The sequence below is a fragment of the Panthera pardus genome, unplaced genomic scaffold (assembly GCF_024362965.1).
Source record: "Panthera pardus isolate Hobbes unplaced genomic scaffold, ASM2436296v1 HiC_scaffold_11, whole genome shotgun sequence".
Taxonomy (NCBI): Eukaryota; Metazoa; Chordata; class Mammalia; order Carnivora; family Felidae; genus Panthera; species Panthera pardus.
Genome location: NW_026526666.1, coordinates 35,140,905 through 35,160,132, shown reverse-complemented (window position 1 = coordinate 35,160,132; position 19,228 = coordinate 35,140,905).

The following is a 19,228-nucleotide window of genomic DNA, read 5'->3' as shown; positions in this document are numbered from 1 at the left end:
TAAAATACGGTGGTTAGCGAAGATCTCACTGAGAAGGGGAGATTTGAGTTATCACCTGAAGGAAGCAAAGGAAGGAGTCATGTGGACATATGGAGAAAGAACATTATGAGTAGAGGAAACAGCCAATGAAAAGGATTCAGTGGGGCAGGGCAGGAGATGAGGTCCTTGTGTGCTACTCTGAACGTGTACTCTGACTTTACTCTGAGTCATATGGGTGTGTTCTGAGTCAAACGGGAAGCCACTGCAGGGTTCTGAGCAGAGGAGTGACATGATCCGATTTATGATTTGAAAAAGGAACACTTTCACTGTTGCTTTGAGGGGAAGGAATGAATATGGAAAGGGGGAGAGCAGTGAGGGCACTGTCCCTGAAATCCAGGCCCCAGAGGTGGTGGCTCAGGACAGGGTTAGTAGCAGCGAGGGAGTTGGGAACCTTTGGAAGATAAGTGGGGATGTGATTTCATTTCCTTTTAAAAGGATTGCTCTGGCCGCTGAGAGTACACTGTAGGTGTAAGGGTGGAAGCAGAGACAGCTAGAGGCTACCACAGTGATCTAGGGGAAGATAAAGGTGGCACGACCAGAGTGGGAACAGTGGTGAGCACTCCCCCAGGGTTACTTTATTTCCAGTTTTTCATTGTTATTAACAATTTTGTCCCCAATGATTTCATCTACCTATTCTCCATCCTTTTTTCTTATTTTTTAAATTAAAAAAATTTATTATTATTTTATTTATTTATTTATTGTAGTGCAAGCAGGGGAGAGGGGCAGAGGGAAAGAGAGAGAGAGAATCTCACACAGGCTCCATGCTCAGTATGGAGCCCAATGTGGGCCTTGATCCCATGACCCTGGGATCATGACATGAGATGAAATCAAGAGTTGGACGCTCAACTGACTGAGCCACCCCAGGCACCCTATCCTTTTTTCTTTTGAATGATCGTCTCCCTTGCATAAATTCTCAGGAGCAGGAGCACAGAACCCAAGGAAATGTCTTTTCATTTGTATTTCCACAGCTTCTTTTCGACGTATTGATCCAGCCGTGTGTGGGAATGAACTGTTTTGCCACAACTATATAAGCTCTGCTCGCAAAGGTGGGGATTCAGCACCCATCAAAGTAAAGGGATTTGAATTGATGCTGCTTTGACACATCCATTTTGGTCCAGCCATTAGGAGGTGGTTGCTCTTCTATTGTTGTTCTTTGTAAAAAGAAAACATTTAAAACACACCACACTATTTAAAGAAAAATACTACAAACACCTGTGTTCACTACCAAGATTTGACAAATACTGATATTTTGCCACATTTGCTTCTGTTACGGCTACTGATTACCAAATGTTAGTGACATCTCTGATTCTTGAGCCTTCTTTCATGACCCTTGCTATATATCTCTTTTCTTGCTGTTGACCATTATTTCATTTCTGACACCTCTAACCTCCTTCTATCCTCCATATGCAGTTCTTTCTTCAAAAGTTAAGTGTCTGCTATGTCAGAAGCAGGAGTTATGGACAGAGGATTGGGGACTGAGTGGGAATGGATGAGGAGCTTGGGAATTTTTTAAAGCTGAAAGGTTAATATTTTGTTTTTGAGGCCATGCCTCAATGTTCCCAAGTGGAATAGTCTGTGTCAAAGCAGCCACATCTGAATGTCATGTGCCTGATCACAGAGCTGGTTCATGGCAGGCCTTGCAGTCTCCAGTCTTGGCTTTCTTTCTAGTGCATGATACTTCCTTCATAGTCGTATGCATTTCCCCTTTTCTGCTAAACCACAGGTTCAGACTGTAATCAAGTTTGGGCCCCTTTCCAAGAAATAGCCCTGCCCATTCTCTACCTTGCAATCATTTTACCTCTTCTCCACCCCCCTCCATCCCCACCTTGAGTTCTGGGTGCACCATCCATCTCCTACTGCGAAATATGAGGCATCTGAGAAATGTACCATGAAGGATACAGTTTAGGTGCTGCAGACGCAGGACAGCATGTCATAGTGGCTAAATATGAAGAGTTAGCCACTGACAGACTCAGGCTGGTGTATTAGTGTCCTAGGGCTAGGACTAGGGCTGCTGTCACAGATTGCCACAAAGTTGGTGACTTAAAACAACAGAAATTTATCTTTATTCATTTATTAAACATTATTTATTTGCTTATTTATTTTTGAGAGAGAGCACAACTGAGCAAGGGGCAGAGACAGAGGGACAGAGAGAGAATCCCATGCAGTTTCTGCACCGTCAGCGCAGACCCTGAAACCGGGCTCAAGCTCACCTGAAGTGGGGCTTGAACTCACAAATGGTGAGATCATGACCTGAACCGAAAGTCAAATGCTTAACCGACTGAACCACCCACCAAAACAACAGAAATTTCATCTCTCGCAGGTCTGGAGGCTAAAAGTTCAAAATTGGCAGGGCCATGTTTCCCCTGAAGACTCCAGGGAAGACTGTTTCCTCGCCTCTTCTGAGTGCCTGGTGGTTGCCAGCAATCCCTGGCTTTGGCAACATGACTCTAATCTCTGCCTCCGTGTTTACATGGCCTTCTCTGTTTTCCTACTGTATCTTTGTTTCCAAATTTCCTTCTTCATCTTATTTTTAATGTTCATTTATTTTTTGAGTGGGTGAGAAAGAGAGAGAGACTGCACACGCATGGGAGAGAGGCACAGAGGGAGGGTGACAGAGAATCCAAAACAGGTTCTGCACTGACAGCAGAGAGCTGATGCAGGGCTTGAACTCACAAACTCTGAGATCATGACCTGAGCTGAAGTCAGACGCTTAACTGACTGAACCACTCAGGCACCCCCAAATTTCCTTCTTCCTATAATGACACTAATCATTGGATTTAGGCCCACTCTAACCTAGTATGACCTTATCTTAACTCGAATGCATCTGTGAAGACATTATTTTCAAATAAAGTCACATTCCAAAGTTCCAATGGACATGGATTTTGGGAAGACATCATTCAACTTAGTACAGTTGGATTCTAAATTTGTCAATTATCAGCTATCTGACCTGAGAACAATTAATAAGCATTCATTAACTAACTAACATCCCCATAACTATCATAGGGATGCAGAGGGAGGGAAGAGGAAACCATTTTTGACCGAGGTATATTTAAATTGGACAAGAGGACTTTAATAGATGGCACTTTAACTGCTATTTAATGATTTATTCCAAAACTTTCTGCCAGATACCAGGTGCCAGGTTGAGCAATGAATTCTATTCCAAGTGATTGTGAATTACACATTTCCTCTAAATAGTTGGAGGAAAAAAGTGGCCAGTTCTGAGCCAGACACTTCTGGGTTTTAATGGCGAGACGATCTGTAGTGGAATTCAGACAGTTTAGCTCAGGAACTTTGTGAACTTTCCAAGCAGTCTGTCCCAGAAGTGGCTCCCAGTTTAGGAAAGAAAGACCAGGAGGGTGCAGGTAAGCATGGGCCTAAACAAATACTAGGAGGACATTCATAAGTACACCCTGAGACTAGGACATTGTTGGGGTTGATGAGGGAACCTGAAGGAAGGGATTAGTCCCTCTGCCTTGTGCTGAGGGGATTTGTTTGGGGAGGAAAAACAGGAATTTGGTATTAGAGGCTTACATGTTTATGGGACAAAGTACCTTAAATAGAGTTGAGGAGAGGCAATATCCTATGTACCAGCAGAGAGATCTTGAGGGAGAGGTTAGAACTCCCAGGCATACAAATACCTAGGAAGAAATATTTGCTATCGATTTATTTCGCACCCACTCTGAACCAAGCACGTTACATCTGCTGTTGCAATTTAATACCTGTTAACAATCTTTTCAGGTAGGCTTTATTACCCTCACTTTACAGAGGAGAAATCTGAGGCTTAGAAAATATTACTTGCCCAAGGCACTCCTCTACCAAGTAGCAGAATCAGGATGCCAACTCAACATGTCTGATCACAAGGCCAGTGCTCTTAACTGCTAGCTGCAGACTGAGCTAACTGTTTTAGGATGCAGTGATTCAGAGGAGCTAGGATACTAGAACACTCCCTGGGGCAAGGCCAAAGATATAATGCATTTAGGTCTGTTCTCTGTGCCTGAGGCAGGAAAAAGAAAAGCTAAGAAATTTATGGTGGGATTGTCCAACTCCCTACATGTGAAAGAGAGCATCCCGAGATTGTCAGGAAAAGAGTCCTCCAGCTTTTGATAGATCTTGAACTGCTACCTTACAAGAACATCCTGCCAAGGTGAGGAGGCTAAGGAATGGGTCCACTGCTCAAGGCCTAGGGATGTAAGTGATGGAGCATGACTCCAGAAGGTGGCATCAACACTATTGAGCAGAAGCTCAGGATTCTAGTAAGAAGACTTCTTAGTCTACAGTGAGTTTCTACAAATGGACCCTCCTCTGGTGAATGAAGAGATGATAACAAAACAGCTTCACATGAGTTCAGAGGTTCGTGGTTCTGTCAGATGGCACCTTGGGGTATATGTAAGGAATCTTGTAAATGAGAATGCCTGATCCTGCTGAAGATCCATGAGACATGAAGATCCATGGGTAACATTGAAGGGGCTTAAATACAAGTCGCAGAAGGAGAAAGAAGGTGGTACTTGCAAACTCCAGGTGGGGCTCCATTGCAGGCATAATTTGGGAAGGGTTAGTGAAGGCATAGCATATGAGTGCCCAGAGTGGAATGATGCCCAGGGCTTCCCAGAGCATCATTTGAAAAACAGGGATCCAGATCCAAACTGAACTTCTCTGGAGTGGACTGAGTTGAGAAATACTAAGTTTTCTTTCTGGGAAGGTATTCAAGCATACATACCCCAGATAACTTTTTCTATGAGGGAATTCACAAACTGGAAGGCAAGGTGGTTTGCCTAAGTGATTTTGACAGTGCTATCAACTCTAAGCCTCTGGGAGACGATGTTCCTACTGCCAGAGCCACTTGAACCTTGAGAATCTTTGCTAAACAGAGGTAGGGGGCTGGCCTGCAGGATAGGAAGTTATTTTTTTCTTTATCTTTCCCCTAATTTTTATGTTATTTTATTTTTTTAATGTTTATTTTTGAGAGAGAGAGAACAAGTGGGGGAGAGGGCAGAGAGAGGGAGACAGAGGATCTGAAGCAGGCTCTATGCTTTCAGTATGGAACCCAATGCGGAGCTCAAGGTCATGAACTATGAGATCATGACCTGAGCTGAAGTTAGTCGCTTAACCAACTAAGCCACCCTCCCCTAATTTTGAAAATCCAGTTCCAGTGGGGTTTTTCCTTAGAAAGGACTGTCTGTGATAGCACACCATATCAGATCTACTATTTTTATTGATTAATATTTATTGTTATTCAGCTAAAGTGTAGCTTCAATAAGGCCAACATTTTATCTACTTTTTCAATGCTGCTTCTATAACAGTGCCTGGTAGATAGTAGGTGTTATTAAATGAACATGTCTCCCCAAAACTCATGTGTTGAAATCCTAGCCCTCAATGTGAGTGCTAGGAGGTGGGGTCTGTGGGTGGTGATTAGGTCATGAGGGTGGAGCCCCCAAGAATGGGATTAGTGCCTTTGTAAAAGAGACCCCACAGAGATCTCCCTTGCTCTTTCTGCCAAGTAAAGATGTAGTGAGAAGTCAGCAGTCTGCTCTCGCCAGAACTGGACGTGTTGGCAGCCTGATCTCGGTCACACACCTTGTAGAACTGTGAGAAATAAATTTCTGTTGTTTATAAGCCACCCAGTCAGTAGTAATTTGTTATAGCGGCCTGAGTGGACTAAGACAGGAGGTGTTCAATAAATACATGTGGAATGACTGGCTAACAGCTCTTCAATCATATAAACTTCAGTTATGCAAGATGATTATGTTCTAGAGATCTGCTCTACAACCCTGTGCCTATAGTTAACAATACTGTATCATACACCTAAAATTTTGTTAGGAGGGTCGATGCCATGTTAAGTGTTCTTACCACCACAGAATAAATGAAAGCAAAATAAAATAATCATTCTTCTCCACGTCGGCAAACTTTTTCCATTATCCCCATCCAGTCCTGCAAAGTTCCCCTCAGCAGCCATTCTCATTTCGATGGCACACCAAGACACGGCTAAAGGAGAATTCCGTGTTCTGGAACTTCCTGACCTTAGCTCTAACCTACTTGCCTCAACCCATCCTTTGTCTGTCCTCCATTCTGACCTCCATCTTGTGGTCTCTGACTCACACCTCACTGTCTGATTTTCAGCCTTACTTCACTTGGCCTTGAGTCATCCCTTTACCACTTACTGTTCAAGTTCAGGCAAGTTTCCTAACTGCTATAGGCCCAAAGTTTCTCATCCACCCAGTAGAAAAGTTTAAATATGTAAAGAGAGGAGGAATAGAGGTGGAATGTTGGGAAATACTAACATATAAAGGATAAGAAAGAGCAACATCTTATCTCATAGATTGAATGCATGTAAAGTGCTTAGTTTCTTTTTTTTAAGCTCTATTTATTTATTTTGAGAGAGAGAAAGAGAGAATCCCAAACAGGCTCCACACTGTCAGTGCAGAGCCCAATGTGGGGTTCCAACCCACGGATCATGAGATCATGACCTGAGCCGCTATCAAGAGACTGACACTAGACCAACTGAGCCACCCAGGCGCCCCAAGTGCTTAGTTTCTGTATACCAAATGGGCAGTAAATATTAGCAATGATCACTTTTGTTATTGAGACATACTGTCATTATTAAGTCATCCTTCAGATCTGATGCTTGTCAGCATCTTCTTGATGATGACCTTGATTCCCCTCAGCCACAATATGGTTTCTCCCCCAACTATGCTGCCTTGAGGAAACTCAGCCCACAGGCTGCCTTTCTAGGTGCTGGTTCTCTCTCGGCAGCACCCATACCCTCTGGACCCACCTTCAGAGCAGACGCAAAACTTGATCCTGTGTTTCTGATTGGGCATTGCACACCTACTCAGCTCTCAGTCACGTCAAGCTGTTGGATGTGAGGAGTAACCTGCAGCTTCTCAGCGAATGGGCAATGAATCAGCTTCACATGCTTTAAACTGCTTGTTGCTAACTCTCAAAACCCCCAAACAACCACTTGTGATTATCTGGGTTGCTGTCAAGATTAGCTTAGCTCTGTCAACCATCCACAGTTTCTCAGAATTATTGCTGTTCTGAGATAATTCCTACAGCAGTGAAAAGTGTGTCGACCCTTTCTAAACGGAAAGAGCATTTCACTCTTGCTTTGGGAGAAAGAATTACTCCATTGTGCTTTTCACAAGTACGATTCTATTGACCAATAAACCTGTGTCCCTCAGTGTATATTTTACCAAAGGATCTTTGGCAAGCATATTATCAATTTTGGGAGGCCTGATTCAGGAGAAAGGCAGTGACAGGATTTGTATTTTAGGGAACGATCCCTCAGGAAGCACTATGGGGGCCAGGATAGAGATGAGTAAGACTAGAGCTTGGGAGGAAAGCAGCTTGAAGGTTGAGGCCCCAAACTCACAAAGTGGTACCAGGGGTGGGAGAGAGGGTGTGGATTTGAGGGAATCAGCGGAACCGCCAGGTCCAGATGTAAGCAATACCCCAGCTCTGTTGTCCATAAGAAATTCAGTTACACTTGGCATCTCGTGATGCTTAGGAATTTACTAACTGGGGATACTTTAGGTGAAAATCACGCATTGCCCCACAGCTTTCTGTCATCTTCCAGCCTCTGACTCATATTCTCCAGCCTCCAAAGCCTACGACCTCTCCTTGCTTGTTCAGAAAGGGTATTTTGGTGTCCAACTTCTAAAAACTATCAGTAACGGAGGCTTATGGTTCAATGATGTCTCCCCATACTACAGTGTGAGCTCCAGAAGGGCATAGGTCTTCGTCTTACTTTCTGATATATCTAAGGTGCTTATAACAGTGCTTGGTTTATAGTAAGTGATAATAAATATCTGTCAAAATGGAATAAACAAAGAAAATGTTGTTCAATATGTTGAATGCTGCAGAAAAAATTCAAGTAGAACGAGAATCCCTGGTTAGGTATTGGAACAGGAGCTCATTTGTGACCTTAGAGAGAGTAATGGAATAGAGTGTATTGTGGAAGCCACAAAAATGTTACCATTGTCATTTTAAATTCATTTTTTGGAAAAGATAGTGAAAGCACATGGTTTTAGGACGTAAGGATATAAAGCTGCAAGTTTAGACTAGTCTTCTGTAAGATATTTTGGTCATTTCTCATGTCTGGCTCACCAAAGTTAAAATGTATTGGCCTGTATTTGGTGAAGATGATGGCTTCAGAAAAAAATATGCCTGGAAATATGCCCAGCTAGTTCCATTCTGCCTAAGAGAATCGGAGATGGAGTACAAATAAGCAGGAAGGAATTTTCTGTTTTCATTAGGTAAATACAAAACAATAGGTTTTGTTAATATATGTGGACATTTTGGGGTCAGGTTTCTTCTAGGGATACTTCAGTGCTTGCTGACATAAAATTGCTCTCTCATCTTTGCTCCATACCCTGATAGGGCTGTTTTATGTGTCTAGTATTATTTGACATCATAAGTCATGCTCCGACTCCTAGAAGAATGCACCTCTTCTAGAAGGAAGCACCTCTTCTAGCAGAATTTATAACCAGTGCTGGAGTCTGTCTGCATCTCAACCTGTTTTTCTTCGTTACTTTCAGAGGCATGGATGGAGGATTCTCTGAAGTCATCCTGATTGAGCCAGCAAATTGAGACTTAACTAACAAGGCACTCAGGTGTCCAGACTTTACCACCCATGCCTATAAAAATGTAAATTTCCTTTTAAATATAAAATTGTGGTAGCTGGGACACCCTTCCCTTGGTTTGGTGGCTAGAAACTGTCTTCTGGCCTCTCTGAGAGTCCCCAGCACCATCTTGTGTGAAAGCAAATGAGTCCCTTGTATTCTTCCATGCCAGCCTCCTTGTCACTTGGCTACATTGCTGCTGGTGACCTGCGTGAAATTGCCCCTCTGTTGGGCATAGCTATCCCCATGGGTACTGACACTGCTACCACCACTTTGGCCTCAGGGGAGGGGACACTGTTCTGTCTTTTGCTCTTCAGGCTCAGGAACAGCAGACCCTTCCCCCCAGGTTGTCACAGCACAGAACACACCTTGCTATAACTTTTAGCAAGTATTTATTGCATGTAAAAATAACAGAAGGAGGGGCACCTGGGTGGCTCCGTCGGTTAAATGTCCGACCTCGCCGCAGGTCATGATCTCGTGGTTCATGGATTCACGCCCCGCATCAGGCTCTGTGCTGAGAGTTCGGAGCCTGAATCCTGCTTTGGATTCTGTGTCTCGGCCTCTCTGCCCCTCCCCCGCTCGGCTCTATCTCCCTCCAAAAAATAAACATTAAAAAAATTAAAAAAAAAAATAACAGAAGGAAAGTTCAAAATTGAGGACAACTTAATAACTAATATGGAATGTAGCTAACGTTTAGAGCCTGTAGGCTTAGATCCATCACGTCTTAGGTTGTGGTCCCCAGAAGCGGACTCAGAGACACGGATATGAGCGCAAGTGGTTCATTTGGAAGATGAACTCAGGCAGCATTCGTAAGAGACTGGAGAAGTCATTCAGGGAAGGGAAGGGCCAAGGGAAGGAAGTCTCAGTAGGGTGCATCCATAAGAAGATTACCACTGTAGGCAACTGGGGCTCAGTCACATTGGGAACCTTTGGGAGACAGTATAGATCTGGCCTGGCCAATATGAGAATCACTAGCCACGTGTGACTGCTGGGCATTTAAAATATGCCTAATCAGAACTGAGATGTGCTCTAAAATACACACTGGATTTTTAACCTACCAAAAATGTAAAATATCTCATTGATAATTTTATATTGATTATATATTGACATGATAATATTTTAGATATATGGGTTAAACAAAATACACTATTAAACTAATTTCACCTATATCATTTTCCGTGTTTTAATTTTTTTTTCATGTTTATTTATTTATTTTGAGAGAAAGAGACAGCATGAGCAGGGGAGGGGGAGAGAGGTGAGGAGAGAGGGAGAGGAAGAGAGACAGAAAAAGAGAGAGAGAGGGAATCCCAAGCAGACTCTGTGCTGTCAGTGCAGAACCCAACTTGGGGCTAGATCCCTTGAACCGTGTGTTCATGATCTGAGCTGAAATCAAGAGTCAGACACTTAGCTGACTGAGCCACCAAGGTGCCTCTCATTTCACTTTTTTTTAATGTGGCTACAAGAAAATGTAAAATGACACATGTGATTTACATTACATTTCTGCTGGACAGTGCTGGTATAGAACATGCCTCAGAATTGTCCTGAGGACTGAAGAAATTGGGTATATTTATCCACTTGCTCCAAACCACCACTGGCCGGACACTCCCCTGGGGGTGTTAATTCCCTGGTACTTCCGGCTGCCACGTGCATGGCAGGGTGTGCTTCCAAGCTTTTAAGTAGGGAGCCGGTAAGGTGCAGTGGGTGCCAAGGCATTTCGGGGGTACACTTTCTCATTTCTACCTCCCATAGCAAAGGCCATCCTAACCAACAAACCCCACCTCCCCAAACAGGAGGTTTTCACCTGTGTTCATCCTCAGAATCTAGGCCTGATACACCCCCGGGAAAAGGAGAAGGTATTTGCTTATTTTTGTCCCCTTCACTCAGCTCTAGGTCAGCTTACCCAAGAAATAATCAAATGACATCCCTTCAGGGGAGAAACATACCTTCACTGCTGGAGGTGAGGCCTGGCATTATGGTCTTCAAAAAGCGCAAGGAGATAAAGCCTAATATCAGTACATTCCCCAAGATCTGGCCCCTTAGTCAACTCTGCAGCAGGACAGCCACGGTTCAGCCCCAGTTGTGCTGCCCCAAGCCAAATCCAGCCACTTTCCCTGTTTTCTCCTCAGGGTCAGGTCCACTTATCTGTCCTGTAACCCTGCAGGAAACCATATGAACAAGAACACAAAACTCCATAGTAACAAGCATTATGGTATGGGCACAATGCCTAACCCATATGGAAGAGGGGAACATTTTAAGGAATTATTTTCGTGTTCTCACCACCCCTCAACCCTCACAATCCTTCCAACTCTGCCCTCTCTCATTTTTTCTTGCACCCTGAGGATCTTCCTTCCAGCCCAGAAAACTAGATATGAGTCATCCAGTGCTTTAGAGGAAGGATGTTACTCTTGAGGCAGAGAATAAAGGAGGTGAATTAGTAATGTTTAAGTTCAAAAGTCCCTGGTACAGGTGTGAGACAGAAAGAGCCGGATGCATAGCTGCATAATTGCAAATAGAGCTCTGTCCCCATACTAAAGATTCCATAGGCTGGGAGATGGGGGAGAGGAAGGACCTCAAGGACAGAGAGATACCTGTACTCCACTGGAACATGGTTCCCAGCTCATCAGCTCACACCCCTGGAGACTTCCACCTGTCCTGAGCACCTAGATTAGATGTCCTGTTCACCTGTGGTGAGGAATGATCATTGGCTTGAATTACTGTGATTAGCTAGGTCTGAAAGTGACCACCTGTGCCCCAGGATTTCCTTCAGCTGTTCCCTCATACTATGTGGGAAGCCCCATTTCCAATAGCCCAGGACACTTAAAAGCTCCAGGATCGAAGTCTTGGTCACCTAGAGGGATCTTCACGGAGCAGTACCTGGGTGCATACTAGCGTGGAACCAGACAGAACTGGCCCCGAACCTCTCCACAAGCCAGGACAGTGGTGGACACATAACTGCATTACACTTAGGGCAGGAACATTCTCCAAAGGAATCATCATTTTTGGAGATATGTTTCTGCCAAGTTATGACAAATCTTACATTAACGTGCACAGCAATTTCTCTCCTTGAAGCCAACATGTTTTACCTTCCCCACAACCCCAGTCTATTGAATAGACTTTCCACAACAAAGGAACAACTTTGCTCAAAGGTCAATCAATTGAAAACTAACACAAGTGGAGCTCCTGGGTGTCTCAGTCCGTTAAGTGTCTGACTCTTTGATTTCAGCTCAAGTCATGATCTCACAGTTCATGGGATGGAGCCCTGAGTTGGACTCTGAGCTGACAGCATGGAGACTGCTTGGGATTCTCTCTCTCTCTCTCTCTCTCTCTCTCTCTCTCTCCCTCTCTTTCTGCCCCTCCCCTGCTTGCACTCACTCTCTCTCTCTCTCAAAAAACAAAACAAAACAAACAAAATACACACACACACACACACACACACACAATATCAAGTATTCAAAACACCCAAGGTATGATTTCACCTAGGGTCATCTTGTATCACGTACCCCTGGGCTAAATAGCCAGAAAACCATTTGAATGAGTCAGAAATAGTGAAAGAGGACGTATAAGGCTCTGTGAGCTGGCCTCATAATTGCCCATGGAAAAATGTGTTTTGGATGCATTCAGGATACACTATCTTACTCTGTTGAGGTAGTTGCACTCAGTGGGTACATTCCAGGAGTTGTTTTCTCAGGCCCCAGAATAAATGAAAGAGGAAGGTAGAAAGTTGCCCACAGGATTTCTGTCACATGTGGCTTCTTTAGGCTATGTTCGGTCAGTAAATATTTCTCTGTCATTGACTTATGATTGCTGCTTTAGATCCACTAACACTGGAAACAAGTGCTTAATGCCCTAGTGACCCAGCACACATTTCATAGGGTGACCTTTTATATTTTATGCTTCCAGTGCTAGATGATGATGGGTTAATGACAGAGAAAACAAATGGAAAATATCTGGACATTTGAAAAGAAACGACAATAAACTGCTTCTCAGATGTTATCAGTCTGGAGCATACCACCTATTGATTAAGGTAAAGATGAGGGGCGCCTGGGTGTTGGCTCAATCAGTTAAGCCTCGGACTTTGGCTCGGGTCACAATCTCATGGTTGATGAGTTGGAGCCCCACGTTCAGCTCTGTGCTGATAGCTCAGAGCCTGGAGCCTGGTTCGGATTCTGTTTCTCTCTCTCTCTCTCTCTCTCTGCCCCTCCCCTGCTCACACTCTCTCAAACAAACAAACAAAAAAAGAATAAACATAAAAAAAAGTTGGTAGCATCTTTTGGGGTATTCCTCAGCCACAGGCCACCGTCTCTGAACACTTCCAGCTGCCACACCCGTACAACGTGAGCCTGCCCCACAGCTGCTGAGAAGGGATGTGGACACTTGACTCCAGCTGGCCCTGTCAGCTTCTCCTCCCGGAATTGGGAAATGGGTCTGTGGGGCTCCTGAGCAGCCACATTTGGCTCCAGTGCACAGGTCTGCAGTGAGAGAAGGAAGCAGATGCACGGAGTGAAGGAGAGATTGACAACGCAGTGGGACGAGCAACAGCATCGCAGCCTCTGGCCCCTGGCCTTTCCGAGGCTGCAGTGTGCCACCTGTTCATGGGTGCCGAGACGCACCGAAAATGCCCGTGGCTGTCTGTGCAAACCGTGTTCCCCGTTTTCTGACGCTCAGCAGGTCCTTACTGCACACGGGCAGCACATGGCTGGAATGTCTCCAGGACAGCTCCGCATCTCTGGACGCCACATTCCTTCCTGCATTCTTCTGTGCATCTTGAAGGATAAATGGCTGGAGACGCTTCTCACTTCCTTCACCCGTTCTCCCACCAAAGAGGTTTTCTGGACCCTGTAGTCTACATTGAAGAGCCAGGGGGAAGATAAGCAAAGGGCAGAAGAACAGTTTCCTTTTTCTCCGTGGAGGTTCCCACTGCTCTATATTGGAAAGTTGATTGAATCGGGTAAGGGGGAGGGGAGACATTCCCTTCCTCCCTCCCTCTCTTTCTCTATTTATTCATTTAATTGGAACTCTTTAGGCACTTACCACATGCCAGGCATTATTTTAGATACTGTAGCTAAGGTACTTCCTGGAGCTCACATCATAGTGGAGGGAGACAGACAACAACTAGACGTACAGCTAAAATAATTTCTGATAGTGAAGAGCCAAAAGTGGATAAATCAGGGAAGGAAGACAGAAGGTAACTGTGTGTATGTGTCCATGTGTGCCTATTTGGTGGCTCCTTCAGGAAGGGTGCGGTCACTCTGAGGGGGTGAGATTGAACGGACATGGGAGTGATAGAAAGGAAGGAGCTGGCCATGTGTGGAGACATGTGGAGAAAATGTGTGGAGACAGCTTTTTGGAAAGGGGGACTAGCATATGCATGGGTCCCCTCCTGAGCTCCTCACTTTTTTCTTTTTCTTTCCCTTTTCCTCAAATAGTAACTGAGCTCCCACTAGGAGTCAGGAGCTAGCTGGAACAGACCCAAAGGATAGGACAGAGTTTTGCTTTGGCAGATTTCCTGAGTAGGTAAGGAGAAAGTGGAGTAAGTCACGAAAATACAGATGGTGTGTACATAGCAGAAGGAAGTATAAAGTGTTGTTGGGAAGATAATGGGAACACAGGGGAGAGTGCAACTACCTGCCAAGTCCCTTTAGACACCTGCCCAGCTGCTGGGGCCCACAGGAGAAGACCAGCCTCTGAAATTCAGAAATTTCAGTTCCTTTCCAGCGTATTGGTCTTTACCTTAGATGCCTTTGAAACAGAGTGGGAAGCTTATTGGAACAATCCAGCAAAGCACCCACACCAAACACTAATGGGGAAGCCCAGCAGAAAATTGGAATTGATTCAGTTTGCTGAAAAAACCGGAAAGGTGGCTTTTATTTGCAGGACCAGGATGCTGACATGAAAATATACACATACAATGATCAGAGAAGGACAGAGGGGAAAGGAAGAAATTGGCAGTCGTCCCTGAAAATGTGTAATCCAAGAATGAAAGTTTTACAGAACAAGGAAAAAAAGCCTTCACACAACACAGGGTCAGAGTGAACTCTTTGGTACTTGTGTAACTGATTAAGGGTTTAAAGGAAACTGTGTATTTACTTAATGGTATGACTCATTTAAATGGAACAAACTTAGGCGAAAAACCACAATGATTAGGTTTTCCATTTATTGTTGTTGTAGGCTCATGTAACACTACTGACATTGGAGTCCAAAAACATGGAAACCACCGACAGAACCTGCCTATGTGAGGACAAAAGACAGACAGGTCGTATCATTTAAACGGTTTAAGAGGAAATGCTAACTCAAGCCACTATGTCATGCGTGCCTTCAGACTACAGCTGGTGGTGAGTGGGTGTTGGGTGTTAGGTAAACGGAAGAAGTGACTGCAGTGGAGGGAGGTGTGAATGCCAGAACACAATGGGGGTTTGTGGTAAACACCAGAAAGAGCATGGAATGGAGATGGGTTAAATACTGTGGCAGAATAGAACAGAATAGAATAGATCAAGGTAACCTCTTGAAGGAAATTGTCATTCTACAAGCATTTGCCTCAAGAAGACTTTGAAAGAAAAGAGTAGTCCTTGACTAGAATTAGTCTATGGCAGGGTTCCTTCTACTTGGTGAATTTGGGAAGAAAATGGAAGCTCGGCTCAGTGCCTCACTTTTTCCTCTAGGAAGCAGGCTCCTCTGCTGTGAGCACATGCTCTGCTCAGCAACTCTCGGCAGGCTCTGCCCCCACCCTGCTGGGAGAGGCTCCCTCTGCTCCAGCACTGCCTTGAAAGGGTCCAGCCTGGAGCTAAGGTTCCATTTGCAAATAGATACAAGTCAGATCTTCCAACCTAAGCTTTATCAGTAATAAATGAGACATTTTGGTCTCCAACGACTTGGTCTTTTCTATTATTTCTCAATAGGTTCAGAACTCAGGCTGGGAAGCAAAGCATTGTTACCAAGTCCCCAGCAGGGTCCTGTGGGGTGATGAAATTTTGGGATGATAGTGGGGTGGTCTGGAGCCAACGACCAAGAAAGAATTCTTGAAGACGTCGTTGGTGTAAAAAGGTGATTTTATTAAAGCATGGGGACAGGACCCATGGGCAGTAAGAGCCGCACTGGGGTCGTGATGGGTAACTCATCATATACCCTCAAGTTGGGAGGTGGTCAGTGATAGAGTAAATCTGTAAAGAATTTTGGAAGCAAGGTTTCCAGGACCTTGAGGGGCTAGTTGTTGCTAGGAAAATGCCATTTATTACCATTTAATAAAACCTCAGTTATGAGACTCTTTAGATGTATATCATGGGGTCATGAGCTTGGAGTATGACCGCCAGCATATATCTTGGGGCAGCTGAGATAAAGGAAGTTGACTTACAGGATCCTTGAGGTTGGGATAATGTTAAGCTAAGGTTCTCTTTTGCCCCTAGCAAAGTGTCATCATCAAGGCAGCTGAGATCCTCAGAGGGAGGTCACTCTGCTGGTTTCAGTGACTTGTCAATGGGCTATAGGCAGTAAGAGAATTTAATTTTTCATTTGCCTTAGTTTCCCACATTACCATGGGAAGCACTTAAACTCCTCCCCTTTGTTCTTGGGTAGCTGGGAGTGTCCAAGAAATATCACACAGATCCCACCTGGAGTGGGGGGGGGGTGCTAGCTTGTGCTTTACCCCTCAGCCTGCCTCATGCTCCCTCATCATGGGGCACCTTAAAGGGTCCTCTAGAGCCGCTGCATTTGACATTCAGTTAGAAGTCTGTGAACTTGCCAATTTGGAGGGGCAAGTCTTTATGTTAGGACAAAGGAATCATATTGTGGTTTCTGATCCAATCCCCAAAACAAAAGTCACAAGGACAGACACTCCGAGTGCCAGGTGTGAGTTTGTAGTTGAACCACTTCTCACCTGAGCAAATCTATGTAGCAAGCTGCACAGTGTGAATTATTTCTCCAGAGAATCATGTCTCTATCTCAGCCACACTGGGAGGCCAGCTAGGTTTTTAAAATACCACCAATTCCCTTAGGAACCGGAATGTGCACAGAAACCAGAACCCAAAAACAAGAAAACAAAAAGCCAAAGACCCTAAAACTAAACAAACAACCTCCTAGCCCCAACTAAAACCAGCACTTTAACTGATGGTATGTGAAACATACAGGCTAGTTCCTGTACTGAAAAGTAAAACAAGGAAACATAAATTCTGTATAGCACTTTACAGTTAACAAGGCATTTTTAGACACATGTACTTTGATGTACTTAACAACCTCATGGTATTAATACAATCTCCATTTACAGGAAAGGATGGCAAGAGGAAGAAGAATGGGAAGAATGAAGAGATGGAGACAGGAGATGGGTTAGACCAGGCTGGGGGAGCAGGGCACAGAGATGCCCAGGCCCCCAGTGCGCAGCTGTGCCTGGCTATGTACTGCATAGTCATATTTGGTGGTCTCAGAGTATCTGCCAGGTAGAAAGATCTAGAGATGTGAGATGATTGTCTTTTATGTCTCTAACTACATCAGATTCCAACAATCACTTATACTACTGGGTGAGGCCACACTGCCAGGACTCAGGTACTGGGCCTTGAAAGTCTTTGTTGTGCTGGCTCTGGGCCTTCTCAAATCAGGGCCGGCACACCAGAGCTAGATTTTTTCCACACATGTCCTTTTGGGGTTTTCTGGGACAGGCCTGATAAGGGTGGAAGAAAAGTTCCATTTATTGAGCCTCTGGGAGGCTGCTCATTTGAGCCTTTGGGAGGCTGACTTCTCCAATCCAACTCTGGCATCAGATAACATGTGAAATCTCTAGGAGGAACTGGGAAAACATTAAGATTAATGATAGGAAGGGCACCTGGGTGGCCTAGTTGGTTAAGTGTCTGACTCTTGGTTTCAGCTCAGGTCATGATCTCACAGTTTTGTGAGTTTGAACCCTGCATCTGGCTCTGTGCTAGCGGCATGGAGGCTGCTTGATATTCTCTCTCTCCCTCTCACTCTTCCCCTCTCCCACTCGGACTGTCTCTGTCTCTCTCAAATAAAATAAATAAAATAAAATAAAATAAAATAAAATAAAATAAAATAATAAAATAAAATAAAATAACTTTAATAAAAGGATTAATGAAAGGAGTTAGCAAAAGGAAAGGAGAGTACTTGCTGAAGACAGGGATGAAATAGGTAGAGAGAAAGCTACAGAGTCATGGAGTATAATGATTTACTTTGAGATATCAGGGACAATATTATACGATTTTTTCCCAATAATTGATTAAGTTTGCAGCAATTCAGTGAGGAAGAGTCTGTCTAAGAAAGAAAGTTGCTCAAGAGGGAAGTATTCCTGAGAAGAAGCCACTGAGAAGGGAGCAAAGGGTGCCAGATTGGGAGCCCAAAGGTAGCCACCACCCAGATATGGAGAATGGAATAAACTTTGACTCTTGACATCATTGCTGGGAGATGACCAGTTAGCACAGAACCCAGAATGAAATTACAGTAATATGGGAATGGAGTATTTTATGAGGCAGATTAACTGAGATGAACAAGTAACTTTTTACCTTTTACTCTACCCCCAAGAAGTAAGCATTATATTTCTATCTTACAACCTGAGAAACTGAGGCACAGAGAGGAAAGGCCTGACTTTGTACTGTTGTTGTAAGGATTAAATAAGAAAGTTCACAAAAATACCTAGCTCAGCCTGGAAAACAGAAAGTACTCAATAGCTATATCAACTTTTACTATTTTAACAGAGGAAGAAACTGAGTCTTACAGAAAGCAAATGCTTTGCTGGTGTTGGCTCCAGAATTTGGCTTAGGGTAGTGACCTGGTTTGGGATGTCGGGGGTACTGATAGGGGATTTGTCTTGAAGCTGTGTTTGTGTAAAATGCACAGTGCATTAACTTGGCTCATGTATAAAAAAACCCCTACATTTTCTTACATGGTTATAGTCACATAAGATCAAGTATATTTCAACTGTTCATTACAACGATGGTTGTTGCCTTTGTTTGGAATAGCTTGAAATCCGATGGAGATCATGGGTGGCTAAAGCCCCTCTAAGCTACCTTTTGGTGTCACCACTGTAATAGTCCAAACCAGCAAATGATAGACTCTTGATTAGAGGGCAGTTCTGATTTAGGGGTTAAGTCTTTGCTACTACCCTGTGCCACTTCCGTGAGCAGCCAGTAGTTGTGACTCGCTGGGGGTTTGGTTTTCCTTGAGCCCGGCATCCTGCCTGAGGTGTTGGGGATTGACGGGCTCCCATACTTTTGTGAGTCTTTGGGTCCACTATCACTGTTTTCCACAAGCAAAACTAAGACACAGAAACCCAAAAGGTAGATTTCTCTTTCTTGCATTTCCTGAATAGCAGAGACTTGCAGCAAGTAAGATGAAGTGAAGATGGTTCTCTTCACCCTTTTCCAAATTGTTCTAGAAACCTGTCTCACAGCATTAGAACAATTCTCCTGTAGCTCAGCAGGCTCATGGGCTATGACAGTCTCCACTGAATCAGGCTTTTCATTCTCCCCTGGAAGGGCCCGTGGTGCTGTCGCTGGCTGCTTATGGATTACACTAATTGCACAGTATTCCTGGCTTTCCCTAAGGGGTCCTGTGGGACTTTGACAGTTTCTGGG